Source organism: Homarus americanus, unplaced genomic scaffold, assembly GCF_018991925.1.
Source record: "Homarus americanus isolate GMGI-L3 unplaced genomic scaffold, GMGI_Hamer_2.0 scaffold39155, whole genome shotgun sequence".
NCBI classification, from domain to species: domain Eukaryota; kingdom Metazoa; phylum Arthropoda; class Malacostraca; order Decapoda; family Nephropidae; genus Homarus; species Homarus americanus.
Genome location: NW_024737042.1, coordinates 20,211,974 through 20,227,274, shown reverse-complemented (window position 1 = coordinate 20,227,274; position 15,301 = coordinate 20,211,974).

The following is a 15,301-nucleotide window of genomic DNA, read 5'->3' as shown; positions in this document are numbered from 1 at the left end:
TAAACAGGAAAACCAGATACCAGATGAACAACGATGCCATAGAGAAATCCGACTGCGAGAGAGATTTAGGAGTAATGATAAGTAGGAACCTTAAGCCAAGTAAACAATGTGTTTTTGCTCGTAACAAGGCTAATAAAGTACTTGGGTTCATACAAAGGAGTGTTAGTTACAAGACTAGCGAGGTCATCCTAAAACTGTATCTTGCTCTTGTGAGACCACACCTTGATTACGCAGTTCAGTTCTGGTCACCGTATTACAGAATGGATATAGAATCCTTGGAAAGAATTCAGAGAATGACAAGACTAATCCCGGGCATTAGGAACCTTGAGTATAGAGACAGGTTAAAGCATCTTAATCTGCTCCCTTGAGAGACGTAGAGCGAGGGGCGACCTGATAGAGGTGTATAAGTGGAAGGCAGGGCTAAACAAAGGGGAAATTACAAAGGTACTCAAACTATCCAACCAGGAGCGAACTCGTAACAATGATTTTAAATTAGACAAATTTAGATTTAGGCGTGAAATAGGTAAACACTGGTTTGGAAACAGAGTAGTGGATGAATGGAACAAGTTACCAAATATCATCATTAACTCGAATACGCTGAATTGCTTCAAACATAGGTTGGATGCTCATATGAGCAACAGGGGTTGGGTGTAAACGGGACTGCCCAGTATGGGCCAATAGGCCCGCTGCAGTTTCCTCCATTCTTATGTTCTTATGTTCTTATGTTACGTGCTTTGAGAATTTGCAGCCCTGATTTTATTGGCACAAACCTTAAATACCCTAGATCTTTCATAGACAAATGCCTGAACATTACTAAGAAATCTTTTTATAGAACTGATTCCAAGCCCACCCATGACTATAAGAATCTCTTAGTATTACCATTTCACAAAAATTTCTCTCAAATTCATTTACAACTAAAAACCTGGAACGTCAATGTGGCATTTAAAAACTCATGCACTGTTAAACAAATGTTAATCAAGAACTTCCCCAACAACACAAGTGGTTGCGTTTATAAAGTTCCCTGCAAGGAATGTAATATGCTTTATTTAGGCCAGACAGGTAAAGATCTTGTAACTAGATTTAAACAACATAAATATAGTGTTAGGACAGGCCAGGAATCCAATGCTCTGTTTGTTCATTTGAGGGATAATAAGCATTGCATTGACTGGGATAATGGTTCCTCAATATTTCCTTGTAATTCAATTGACTGGAGGAACATTATAGAATGTAGTCTCATTAAACATACCGAATCCGTCAACATGAATTTGAGTAATGGTATGTACGAATTGGATAATTTCGTAATTAAGAAGATTTGTAACCAGGTGAGAAGGTTGGGTCAGCTTACACTCTGACCTGACTACCGACCGCTGTGGTGCCTTTGTGAAGATTAGAATGGTCATTACCTATACCTGACCACTGTGGACTTGATCTCACCCTCCTCTGTATATATATATATATATATATATATATATATATATATATATATATATATATATATATATATATATATATATATATATATATATATATATAACTTGTTCTGTACTTCTCCTTAGTTTTTACTCACCCATGAAGAAAGCGCTTGGGAACTTCGTGTTTTCTTTTTCCTTGTGGTTATCAGTATATATATATATATATATATATATATATATATATATATATATATATATATATATATATATATATATATATATAAATATAGTGTGTGTGTCATGGACGCTAGGAAGAATACTGTAACAAGAGAGTCGTGTTATTACATCTTGGTGGATCTAGACTCACTATATCCGGTTAACAACAGAGCCCGAGTTGTCTAGTCACTGCTGTGATATACTGTTATTAGTCTCGTCTCCTTGTTAACTTGGTGCATGACGACTACCACAGCTCCTGGTGGTTCAGCCAGGGCAAGGAAGCCCACAGCTAATTCGTTTTTCCTTTTCTCTCAACATGTCAGTCACTCTGTAAGAAATAAAAAAAAAATAATTTTTCCTTCTACATAATGCCATTTCAAGTTTAAGTTGTGTCCCCGCATTTTTATACCACCGAACAGCTTCAAGGAATAGTAGGAATGTTTTCTTCGTCTCGTTCAGGATTGTGTATGTTGCTACTAGATCCTGCCTTGTGTGATGAGCCGTCACACTTATAGCGTTCACATCTGCATACTCAAAGCGGCTAAGTTGTGCAATAATTTGAGTCATTCTGCGTTGAACTGTTTTCCAGTGAGAAAATCTTCCTGTCGGTGTTGTCGTCAGGTGAGTCACTAAAAAAATACCCTGGTTTTATCTTCATCGTTATTATAGTCATCATCATATTCGTTCTCACCACCATCTCGACTACTATCATAATGATCATGACTACATTATGACAGTAAACTTCATCTTCCAAAGGCCACCATCACCACCAATGGCGTCTCCATCATCACTATCACCACCAATAAAAACAATCACAACGTCCACAAATTTCATCTTCACTAACACACATCATCTCTCTCTCTCATGACCAGCACACAGGACAAACCACAGGAGAGACGAACACAATGGCTAGAACAACGGTACAAAAATAATACATAAAAACATCGACAAAGGACAGACAGGTGATAATGATATCAAGAATTGGAGGAACAAAAAAAAAGACGGATGGGCAGAGCGTCGAGGACATCATAAAATATAGAACTTCAAATTTGTATTAAGTATTTAGACTCCCACCTGCAGTAGGAAGGAGGAAGTGGGGAGGGAGGGAGGGAAGGGGGGAATAATTATTTAAGAGAGAGCGTTATACAGGCAGGTGGAGAAACTGGAGAGAACGGTCTGGGTGGTATTTTCTGTGTGATAAGAGAATGCCCGTCATGATAAAAGCCAAAATATACAAAGGAGGTGGTCAGACCAGTACACTCATGGCGGGAACAGGAACGAGAGGGAAGAAACGAGTTGTAGAAAGGAGCAAATAGGGCAACGCAAACAAGACTCACCATTCAGTTTGTCATGAAACTCTCTCTTACAGCGGCCGACTTGTAAGACTTCACTGGGATAATAACATTTACTCAGTGTTATCAGTCAATAAAAGCATTACAAACCTCTTTAATAACTAGGACAGATTTGGTCCTGGTAATAACATGATGAAGCATTCGTAACAGCAACACCCAAGGATTAACTCGGATTGATGTTGAATATTAACAAGAAGGTTATTATGTTGCCAGATATCCACAACACAGCACCATATTCCAAATGGCCTTATTTCTTGACAATAATGCCAAATAAACACAGGTTGTTATATCCTCTAATATTCTGTCTCAGTTATCGTGTTCACAGCTCCATTAGTTAAGGCTGGACGCACGGAGGCCTTGACCACATGTCTTCCCTCTCCCCCCTTACAGTGTATTGGGAATAACTGCACCTTAGGGTGAAGGTTTACATTAATATCGTCTCTTAACAGACAAAAGAATGACCCGTATCCTTCATATGCAGCTTATCAGCATGATTGTATATCGAAAATAAAATAATTTGGTATCATTACTTTATCATTAGTATTATAATGCTGCTTAACAATAGTAATTGGTGTTTTTTCCACCCTTTTTAGAATGAAAACAGAAATTTGATTCGAGATAATGCAGATATTACTGTTGCCTTGTGTCGTGTGCAGTTTTAACGAGTGAACGATACAAACTATATCCCTCAGAACTTGGTGAATTTCCTAAGATTTATTGTTTATTTCATGTTATTCTATGATTCTATTATCGACGAGGTACACACATCTCTTACTGTAGATTGCTTTATCTCCTGTATATTATAAATTCAAGTGTATACAGTGCAGACACAGACAAACAGGCACATATAAACACAAGTACAGACATACACATTCAACATTAATCATTTACACAGACTTAGATAAATTTACGAAAATTTACACAGTTTTTTTATCGCCACAATGCCGCTCAAGACTGGGAGAACCATCTTATAGGTACACCATAGATTAACTACCAATAAGTGCCCCTGGTGTGTGGCTGGCGTCTGTAACCTCCCACACACACACACACACACACACACACACACACGAGTTTGCTGTTCAACACCTCACCGCATAAGATCTACGTGACCTACACTGTAAACATTAATCTGTATGTTCACTGTATGTTCCTTTACCTTTCTCTAATGAGGGCTTTTGTTAAACCACCAATGTCAATGTATGTAATATGTCAGTTTGACGTCAGTAGTGGGGAAATTTCTTGAATCAATTATAGCAGATAACATCCGATCGCATCTAGAGAAAAGCAAATTAATCTACGACTCTCAACATGGGTTTACAAAGGGAAAATCTTGTCTAACAAATCTGCTGCCGTTTTTTAGGAAAGTCTTCGAGGTAGTAGATAATGACGAAAATTACGATGTTATTTACTTAGACTTTACCAAAGCATTTGACAGAGTACCGCATCAGAGGCTTCTGAGAAAAATTAAGGCTCATGGTATCGAGGGGAAAGTTTTAAGTTGGATAAAATCATGGCTCACCAATAGAACGCAGAGGGTCAGCGTAGATGGTGTTAAATCTGAGTGGGGCCGTGTAACCAGTGGGGTTCCCCAGGGGTCAGTACTAGGCCCACTCTTGTTCATAATCTACATAAACGATCTAGATACTGGGATCAGCAGTGACATAAGCAAGTTTGCGGAAGACACCAAAATAGGGCGGCAGATTAATTCAGGGCAGGATGCAAATGCATTACAGGAGGATCTAAATAAACTGCAGGGGTGGTCTGAAAAATGGCAAATGAAATTCAACACCAGCAAGTGCAGCGTACTTGATATTGGAAGAACAAATACTGACAATGTATACAGCCTTAACAACATCAACCTAGAGAAGTCGACTTGTGAGAGAGACCTAGGGGCACTTGTAAGCCCGGACCTACTGCCTAGAAAAAAGTGCGTTAATGTTCGAAAAAAGGCAAACAGAGTATTGGGTTTTATATCTAGAAGTGTAAGTAATAAGAGTGCAGAGGTTTTATTGCAACTATATCTTGCGCTAGTCAGGCCGCACCTCGATTCTGCTGTTCAGTTCTGGTGCCCTTATTATAGAATGGATAACAATTCACTAGAGTCGGTGCCGAGAAGAATCACGTAAATGATTCCGGGACTTAGAAACCTTCCATATCAGGATAGGTTAAAGAAACTTAACTTGCATTCCCTAGAAAGACGAAGAGTGCGGGGAGATATGATAGAAGTATTTAAGTGGGTGAAAGGAATCAATAAAGGGGATATAGATAAAGTTCTTATGATATCCGAGCAGGATAGGACTCGGAGCAACTGATTTAAGTTGGATAAGTTTAGGTTTAGGAGGGAGATAGGAAGGAACTGGTTCACAAATAGGGTGGTGGACGAGTGGAACAAGCTTCGCAACTTTGTAGTAACTGCTGGAACGCTGGAAAGTTTCAAAAGGAGGCTAGATAGATTCATGGATGATAGAGAGTGGTAGTAACTCTCGACAGGAGCTGCCATGCACAGGCCAACCGGCCTATTGCAGACTCTTTATTTTATTATGTTCTTATGTTTTTATGTCATTTGCGTCCAATGTATATTTTCAGCCTTCGGGCTGCAGAGCTTTTTCAATAAACCGTTAATTATTATGATTATTATTATTATTTACACACACACACACCCAAACACACACACACACACACACACACACACACACACACACACACACACACACACACATACACACACACATGTGAGGCCCCTCATAACACCATCTGTGAGGGAACTACTACACCATGTGAGGTCCCTCCTAACACCATCTGGGAGGGAGTTACTACACTACGTGTTTGCTGTTCAACACCTACAATAATCTGTGTGTTCACTGTATGTTCCTTTACCTTTCTCTAATGAAGGCTTTTGTTAAACCACCAATGTATGTAATAAGTCATTTATGTCCAATGTATATTTTCAGCCTTCGGGCTGCAGAACTTTTTCAATAAACCGTTAATTATTATTAATATTATTATTATTATTACACACACACACGACTCATTAGTTTCAACTTTATCTTTACCCCTGTAACTGCTTATGAGGATAGCATCTAGCTTCGATAATTTATCAGTGCAAAATCGACACTATTTTTGCCGCACCTTCAGTGAGTTAATTAATTCAAATATCATTTCACTTAAGGAAAAAAATTCCTTTCACAATTCATTAAGTATCTGGGTTTTAGGCGTTCTTGACAAGTATAAATGAGATTGTTTTGTGAAAGCCCAGCGGGGCCTGGGATAACTGCCCGCGACCACGAGTTATGGCAATTGCACTTGAGAATAATATAGGAGGAAGAACAAAGAAAAGTCTCCGAACACTTCTTTTGTGGCGTGTTGTGAGGCGCGACAATGAACTTTTTTTTCCATTCAGTACTACTTGCAGTTGTACTGAACGCGACCATATTTGTAGAAAACACATTGTACACTTGTACACAATGTAAAGAATATTTGAAAAAGCGTGATGTACACCCACTAAAAACTTATTCGGCACCCGTGTCATATTGTATCACGCCGTAACGGTGCCGAATAATTTTTTAGTGGGTGTACATGCATGTATCGTGCATATGTACGTGTGTGTGTGTGTGTGTGTGTGTGTGTGTGTGTGTGTGTGTGTACAAGTATCATGTACACCGATTAAAAAATTATTCGGCATTCCTACGGCGTGATACAATATGACACGGGTGCCGAATAATTTTTTAGTGGGCGTATATATATATATATATATATATATATATATATATATATATATATATATATATATATATATATATATATATATATATATATATATAGATAACATTAGGGAAGCTAAGTCTTTTATTCAAGACATCTTCGGTTGCCTCTGAAAATGTCTTGAATAAAGACGAAAGCCAAGGTGCTCCATTGTTTCCTTTTCCTGTGTGATTTTATCAAGATTTATCTATCCACGTTTTCATTGTGATCTATGATATATATATATATATATATATATATATATATATATATATATATATATATATATATATATATATATATATATTATTATATATATATATATATATATATATATATATATACAGGTATATGAGAGAACAAGAGAGTTATAATTTCAACACTCATCATAAACATTTCCCCAGGATTCATATTTGTAAGATCTTGAGAGTTGTTCGGATGACGAAGGCAACGAATTTTATCATAAAGTTAGGGCAAATGTAAGACGCTGATATGGCTCTCATCTAGCTGGTGTCTCTTCGAGACTCAGTAATTTTTTTTACAATATTGAACAAACCATAAAACAATATCTTGCACTCAGCTCCTAATAATAATAATAATAATAATAATAATAATAATAATAATAATAATAATAATAATAATAATAACAATTAAAGATGAAAATGCTATTAATTATATATTTAAAATGAAATAAAGGATCAACAAATAAAAAATAGATAAAACAAATATTAATAAAGAGAAATATATGATTTTTTTATAGATTTTAATAAGAAATCTTTCGTGCGCTTATAATGTCAGCCAAATTATCAAATTGTCCTAAATTAGAGAACAAAGAACTCAACATAAACAGAGAGAGACAGATATACAGTACTTCCATACATAAGTAAACGCAGCTCTAATGGCCAGGCGATATACAGTCTCACAAAACAACACAAGAAAATTAATTGTCCAACTCTCTTAGAACACTCAATTTGTCTTATAATCCCTTAAATATTGTGTTGTAACGATGTGCTAATGCCCTTCAATAACTATAGGCCTTAACTGAACCTCACCTACCACATATAAGAAATATATCTTTAAGTGGTGAGCCTAGGGATTAAACGGTAATTCACTACACCTGATTATTTTGATTTGTGAAGTTGAATAAATCAGATCAAAGTAGGGAACTTCTGTACAGGATTAATGTAAATTAACTTATGGAACTTTTTATTCCTAATCTTGACCTAAAATGTACAAGTCAAATATGACTTATAAAAAAAACAATACGCATTGTATCAGATAAATTCATGGAACTAAGAAAACAATATTTAAACTATACAAAGTTGTGGAGACATAATATATGTTGAGAAGACTTCGATTCATTACCAAGGTTAGTTGTTGCCAGTGTCACTCAAGGGAGCCTAGGGGAGGTATTTACCTTAACCTACATTTTTTCTACCTCCCTCTTCCCCTCTCCTCCTCTCCCCTTCTTCCCTCTCCTCCTCCTTCTTCCCTAATACCTCTTGTTAACCACCCCCTCTTCTGATCCCCACCCATGGAGGAGGGAGAAGGGAGGGGGGATGTAGGAAGGGAGGGAAAGCGGTGGTTGGGAGCAGGTACCGTTGTGTGGCCTCGAGGAGACATGACCCTCTCTTTCGGCGGTGATGGTGGTGGTCGGTAGTGACTGAGAGGGTGGTGCTGGTAGTGGTGCTGGTGATAGTAGTGTTGGTATTTTGGTAATGGTAGTAGAGGTGGTGACTGTAATGGTGCTTATGATCGTTGTGGTAGCAGTAGAGGTGGTGGTGGTGGAGGCAGCGATATTGACATTCATGACTGTAGTAGTAGTGGTACTTTTGGTGGAAATAATGGTGGTAGTGACAACAGAAGCGGTGGCGGTGGTGTGTATGGTGTAGCGGTAATAGTGGTAGTTGTCATTTTCTTTGTTGCCTGTAATGTTGGTGCAGTTTCTACTGTCATTTGTTGCTGCAGGTTTTTGCTGGCGTTGCTCTTGCAGTTGCATTGCATTATTATGTCTCCCTCAGAGCGGGAGCAATATTATTTTTGTGCGTTTATTGTGATTTCTTTTTTCTCTCAAACATTTAACAGTTATCCGTCACTCTTTTAGTTCTGGGTTAGTTCATTTGAAACTTTCCAGGCCTGTATCCAAGTCCAACATATCCAGATCCTCTCTTTTTTATTTTGACTTTTTAAGTACAGTATAAGATCAAAGGTCAAATACGGGACAATAAAAGTCGTATAGTGGTCAGATATCACCAACAGGACACATACGGGGTTTGGTCTCACAATTGCCCAAATGAAGTAGAAAATACACCTTTAGTTCATCATCAACACCTACACCTTTATTGTTACTGCTACTGTTGCCATCACATGCTATAATGACTTCCTGCTTAAAGATAATATATAATTAATATATGAATACGTGTTATTTGTGGACACATTTTTACAAGCATATGCGACTTGTGTTTTTGTTTAATGCTTAATAGTAATAATAATAATAATAATAATAATACTAATACTAATACTAATACTAATACTAATAATAATAATAATAATAATAATAATAATAATAATAATAATAATAATAATAATAATAATAATAATAATAATAACTAACGGTTTATTGAAAAGTTCTGCAGCACGAAGGCTGAAAATATACATTGGATATAAATGACTTATTACATACATTGGTGGTTTAACAAAAGCCTTCATTAGAGAAAGGTAAAGGAACATACAGTGAACATACAGATTAATGTTTACAGTAGAAGTCACGTAGATCTTGTGCGCTGAGGTGTTGAACAGCAGACACGTGGTGTAGTAACTCCCTCACAGAAGGTGTTATGAGGGGCATCACGTGGTGTAGTAGTTCCCTCACAGATGGTGTTATGAGGGACCTGATGTGGTGCACTAATTCCCTCACAGGTGGTGTTATGAGGGACCTGACGTGGTGTAGTAATTCCCTCACAGATGGTGTTATGAGGGACCTGATGTGGTGCAGTAATTCCCTCACAGGTGGTGTTGTGAGGGACCTGACGTGGTGTAGTAATTCCCTCACAGATGGTGTTACAGGGCCTGATGTGGTGTAGTAATTCCCTCACAGATGATGTTATGAGGGGCATCACGTGGTGTAGTAATTCCCTCACAGATGGTGTTATGAGTTACCTGATGTGGTGCAGTAATTCCCTCACAGGTGGTGTTATGAGGGACCTGACGTGGTGTAGTAATCCCCTCACAGATGGTGTTATGAGGAACCTCACATGATGCTCTAGCAACTCATTCACAACGTGGTGTCGTAGCATCATGGGGACACCACGTGGTCTGATGTTACAGGACCTCACTCATTTAAGTGTGTGTATGTGTGTATTAGAATAACTCAGATCTATGATGCTATTTAAGGTCAACTTCAACCCCGATGTAGAAGAATAATGATGCATCCCGTACTCCACAGCTTATGTTGACAACTAATCTCTTCAGTCCAAGAACCAGGGTCGATATATCGATTTATTTGTGCTGGGCTGCTAAAAAGTTGGAGGGTTGTTTCTATGGTAAAAACATCTCAGGAATCTGAAAATCCATTTCTACATTTATACGCTGGGAAGTTTTCTCGGAAAATAGCTCAAACTTAACCTAACCGCGAAGTCTAATTTTCGCTCGTCGGCGGAAGCGCAAAGCCTCACATCTGTCATTCTGAGGCAGTAAAGGTCACTTTTCGTCATTTCTACAAACAATTATCTTGGTAAAGCATTCTTTGTTAAATCGCGGTTCACTTGACTCTCTATACATAATGAAATCACCAAAAATGTTGCTATCCCGGTTTGTTATTTCCTGATTTCTTTAAAGAAATCTTAACTATATCTCATGACATACTATGATGAGTACACAAAGCACACAGAGGAATGAGTTCATGGCAGTACTACTGGGTACTGGATTAACTACGTGAAACTGGTTAGACTTTTCATGCTTTTTCAATCGAGCATGCTGAACGAATGATGTTGATCTGCTCATTTATGGTCTCCAGATTTTGATACCCATATTTTTTGCTGGAAACAGGTCGAACTGTGCGAGATAGATGTTTATTCGAGTACCAGGAAGTCCTTCTCTGGAACACCCGTAGACATGACCTTGGAACAAACAGTTAATGCTGATTCGGCCTCACGTCTGACTAGTATTGGTTCATTTACTCATTTTGAAAGTGCGAGAAAGAGGTGGGTGGTTACAAAAGTAGTACAGAGTGAAATTGTTGGCAATCTCTTGAAAAAAAACAATCATTTCATCTCCTGGGGACATAACAAAGGAATTGAGGCACCACAGAGTACAGAAAGACAACGATGATTCAAAAGACTTACAACAGGAATTTTATCCACTATGAATCCTTTTGGCCATAATCGAGATGAGAACTTGTACTGTCTTATCTCTGGTCAGAAAGTTGAAAACACAAGCAAGGATGAGATATTGAACTACGTTGACAAAGGAGAGATGTGGTATACTGAATTTCGTGATCCTGTTTAGGATCAATTCATTAAATTCGGAAAATATGTATGTGCGCAAGTGGTTGGCAGGGCTGCAGGGTTAGGCACGAGTTGAACTCAATGTGCAACCACATCCCCGTAGTGAGTTCTAAGTTGTTCTGTTTCTTTTAAATAAAACAAGCAAAGAGCTGCATCAACACCAAATTAGTAGAGTTCTTGACATTCTAAACAACAGTAAGATCTTCTTTTACCAAGATTGAACAAAAGCAAGCATTGTTTGCATAAACGACGAAAAGTGGCCTTTTGTGGCTCAGGTTGACGGATATTGCCCTTAGCGCCTCGGCCGAAGTGCGAAAATTAGACGTCGCGGTTTGGTAAAGTTAGAGCAATTTTCCGAAAAAAACGTCCAAGCGATTTTTTGTAAGAAATAGATTTTCAGATTCCTGAGATGCTTTTACCTTAGAAACAACCCTTCAACTTTTTGGCGGCCCAACACAAATAAATCGACCTTGGCTCTTGGACTACTCCCCACTACACACACTCACACACACACTGACAACTACAACATCTGCTATCATTGCCCCTCAGTGTGCACTCAGCAGACTACAACAAAAACAACACCATTAATTCAATATTACACCGTAACGATATTCACGTACGCTGCACCGGAGCATAACCCCTTTTACAAAACCCGAACGTGCGTACTTTATCCGGTGAGACCAACAATATGATTCAAGTAAACGCCTCCATAAAGACATAGTACTGGCCTCGTTTATTCTATGATACTTTTTTATAACTACATAGCATGGGTATAAGTCACCCTCTTATTCTTCTTATGTAAACATACTCCCAATGGCGGACGCTATCCTACAATACCTCTCTCCACTAATATACAATGGACGCACGCTACTCTATACCGTGACGACATAAGCACTGTTATAAGCTATACTCTGACGACGTATGTACTGATTTTCTCTCTCCTACGATTCTCATGCCATTATAAGCACTGGCAGACGCAATCCTATAATATTCCTACCAAATAACCACTGATTACGTCATTCTGTGACCAAGAAGGCACAGGCAACCGCTACGTTAAGATATACTTGCTTCTCTCTACAGGAAACAGTTCACTGACCCCTGAAAGGTAACGACACTATGAACTTGAACAGCGAGTCTGGAGGTCCATGCTGACATCAACGTAGACTTGAATTACCGCCAATGAGGGGGTTTGTATGCTAATGCTATTGTACGTCTGGGAGGAAAAAGAGAAAAAGATGAACGTAAATTGCGATTTCGCGCATCCTCGTAGGGAAAATTGCGGTAGAGCAAAACAGATACAGTATCTGGTTGTTGGAGAGCAGTGAACTTCAGAGAGACAGAGAGAGAGAGAGAGATAGATAGATAGATGGATAGATTGGAATATATAGATAGATAGATAGACAGATGGATAGATAGATAAATAGATAGATAGACATATAGATAGACAGAGGTAGATAGATAGAGAGATAGATAGATAGATAGACTAGATAGATAGAGATATATAGATAGATAGATAGATAGAGAGATAGATAGATAGAAGATAGACAGATAGATAGACAGATAGACAGATAGATAGAGATATATAGATAGATAGATAGATAGAGGTAGATAGATAGAGAGATAGATAGATAGATAGACTAGAGGATATAGAGATATATAGATAGATAGATAGATAGATAGGATAGACTAGATAGATAGAGATATGTGATAGATAGATAGATATAGATAGATAGATAAATAGATAGATAGATAGATATATAGATAGATAGATAGATATATAGATGGATAGATAGATAGATAAATAGATAGATATATATGTGATAGATAGATAGATAGATAAATAGATAGATAGACAGATAGATAGAAAGATAGATAGACAGATCGATAGATAGATAAATAGATAGATAGATAGATAGACAGATAGATAGACTAATAAATAGATATATATATATATATATATATATATATATATATATATATATATATATATATATATATATATATATATATATATATATGAACATATATATGTAGTGGGGTACAATAGGGGTGGTGTGGTGGGGTGCAGTAGGGGTGGTGTGGTGGGGTGCAGTAGGGGTGGTGTGGTAGGGTGCAGTAGATAAAGTACTGGAAAGTGTGGCCTTGAGCACTGGCCTAATCACCTTGTCTTACATCCCACCGCCTCACCACCCACCACAAAAATTTAAAATAAAAAAATCGATATGAAAGAACGTTTTTTTCACATATCAAATAACAGCAATTGCAGACTACTATTTCTCCTTCTATAATTTCATTCATTCATTCAAGCATTACACGGAAATCTGTTCTCTTTGTCTTGTGTAGGATTGTGTATATAAATTTGGTTCGTCTTTAAGATTTAAGGACCTTTTGAAACACCTCATATTCAAATTCTATGGTCAAAGTTTTACCAAGACCAACAAAATTCAGTTATCCATGAAGTGAAATGAAAATGTTCGTACTGTATTGTCCTTGACCACTGAGGAATCCATGTGTGTGTTTTTAAAGAAGTTTCAAGGTCTTGAGTCTGGTAGAAAGTGGTAGTCACGAGGTCCCTAAGGGCTCGGAGGGATGGTAGTATCCAAGAGCCGGTGATCATGTCTGGTGAGGGCGGCCAGCACAGGTGACGGACGCTGTTACCATACCTCCAGGTTATCTGTCCTTGGCTAGCTGTTACTAAGGGAAACTTGAAGTATCGAGGTGTGTGTGTGTGTGTGTGTGTGTGTGTGTGTATTTCTTGTTATGTAAGTAAGCAGGATTATTTGTATGGAAGTGTTTATTCACGGTCCTTCTAGTCTTCATGAGGAGAGTATGTAAGTTTAAGCATATGTTTGTGAGTTTGTTTGAGAGGATGTTTAACTACAGGCATATATATTGTTGACATCTAGTCAAAAAACTAGGCGAAGACAAAAAAAGTACCCAACAAAAAGGCTTGATTATATTAATTTTTGAAAAAGAACGTGAATGGTCAAAACACTCTGATCAGGACTGGAGTAGGAAAACACAATTGCAGACCCTAAAAAAAAAAAGCCCAAAAGGACTTACGACAAGAAATTACCGCTTCATTGCTGTCGGAGAAGAAGTTAAGCCATTATACAAAATACAAAGGTCATTTTGCCGAGAGAATGAAGGGTGAAGAAGTTTATACAGACCGCAACAAGAGACAGGATGACGATAATGCTAAGGACGAAAGAAGACTATGAACACCTCTGCAGATGTTGATAAAGATATTAGTATACTAGGAGGAGCTGGAGTTTTTGGTGATAGTACAAAGAACATTTGAGAAATAAGGAAACAACTAGTGAAAATGGTTGGAAAATCCATCGAGTACGTGGAATGTAGATTAATGTTGTTACACTTCTGTCATAACACACACACACATACACAACCCCCACAAAAAAACTGACCTAATTCCTCTAAACATCACGTGTGCCCAATTCTCAAATCAACGAACCTGGACAAAGTGTTCCACTACTTGTTGGGAGATGTGTGCTGGGGGGGAGGAGTGAGGGAAGGAATATTTGAAGTTGTGTTGTGTAGATATTGGTGAATAAACATAAGCTGGCCAACTCTTGTCAGGCACACACGAAAGATAACATAACGAAATTATACTATGCATATCTATTATTCAATAATTGTTTTCAAAGTTAAGATTATATATATATATATATATATATATATATATATATATATATATATATATATATATATATATATATATATATATATATATTTATATAATAACCACAAGGAAAAGAAGAAACACGAAGTTCTCACACTTTCGTGTAATTCACATCTTCAGGGTGAGTATATATATATATATATATATATATATATATATATATATATATATATGAAAAATAAGGAGCTGCTATGCACAGGCCAACCGGCCTATTTCAGACTCTCTTATTTCTTATATATATATATATATATATATATATATATATATATATATATATATATATATATATATATATATATATATATATATATATATATATGTGCAAGTAAATCACAGAAGGTGAGCGTGATCTAGGTATATGCTGATAACCACAAG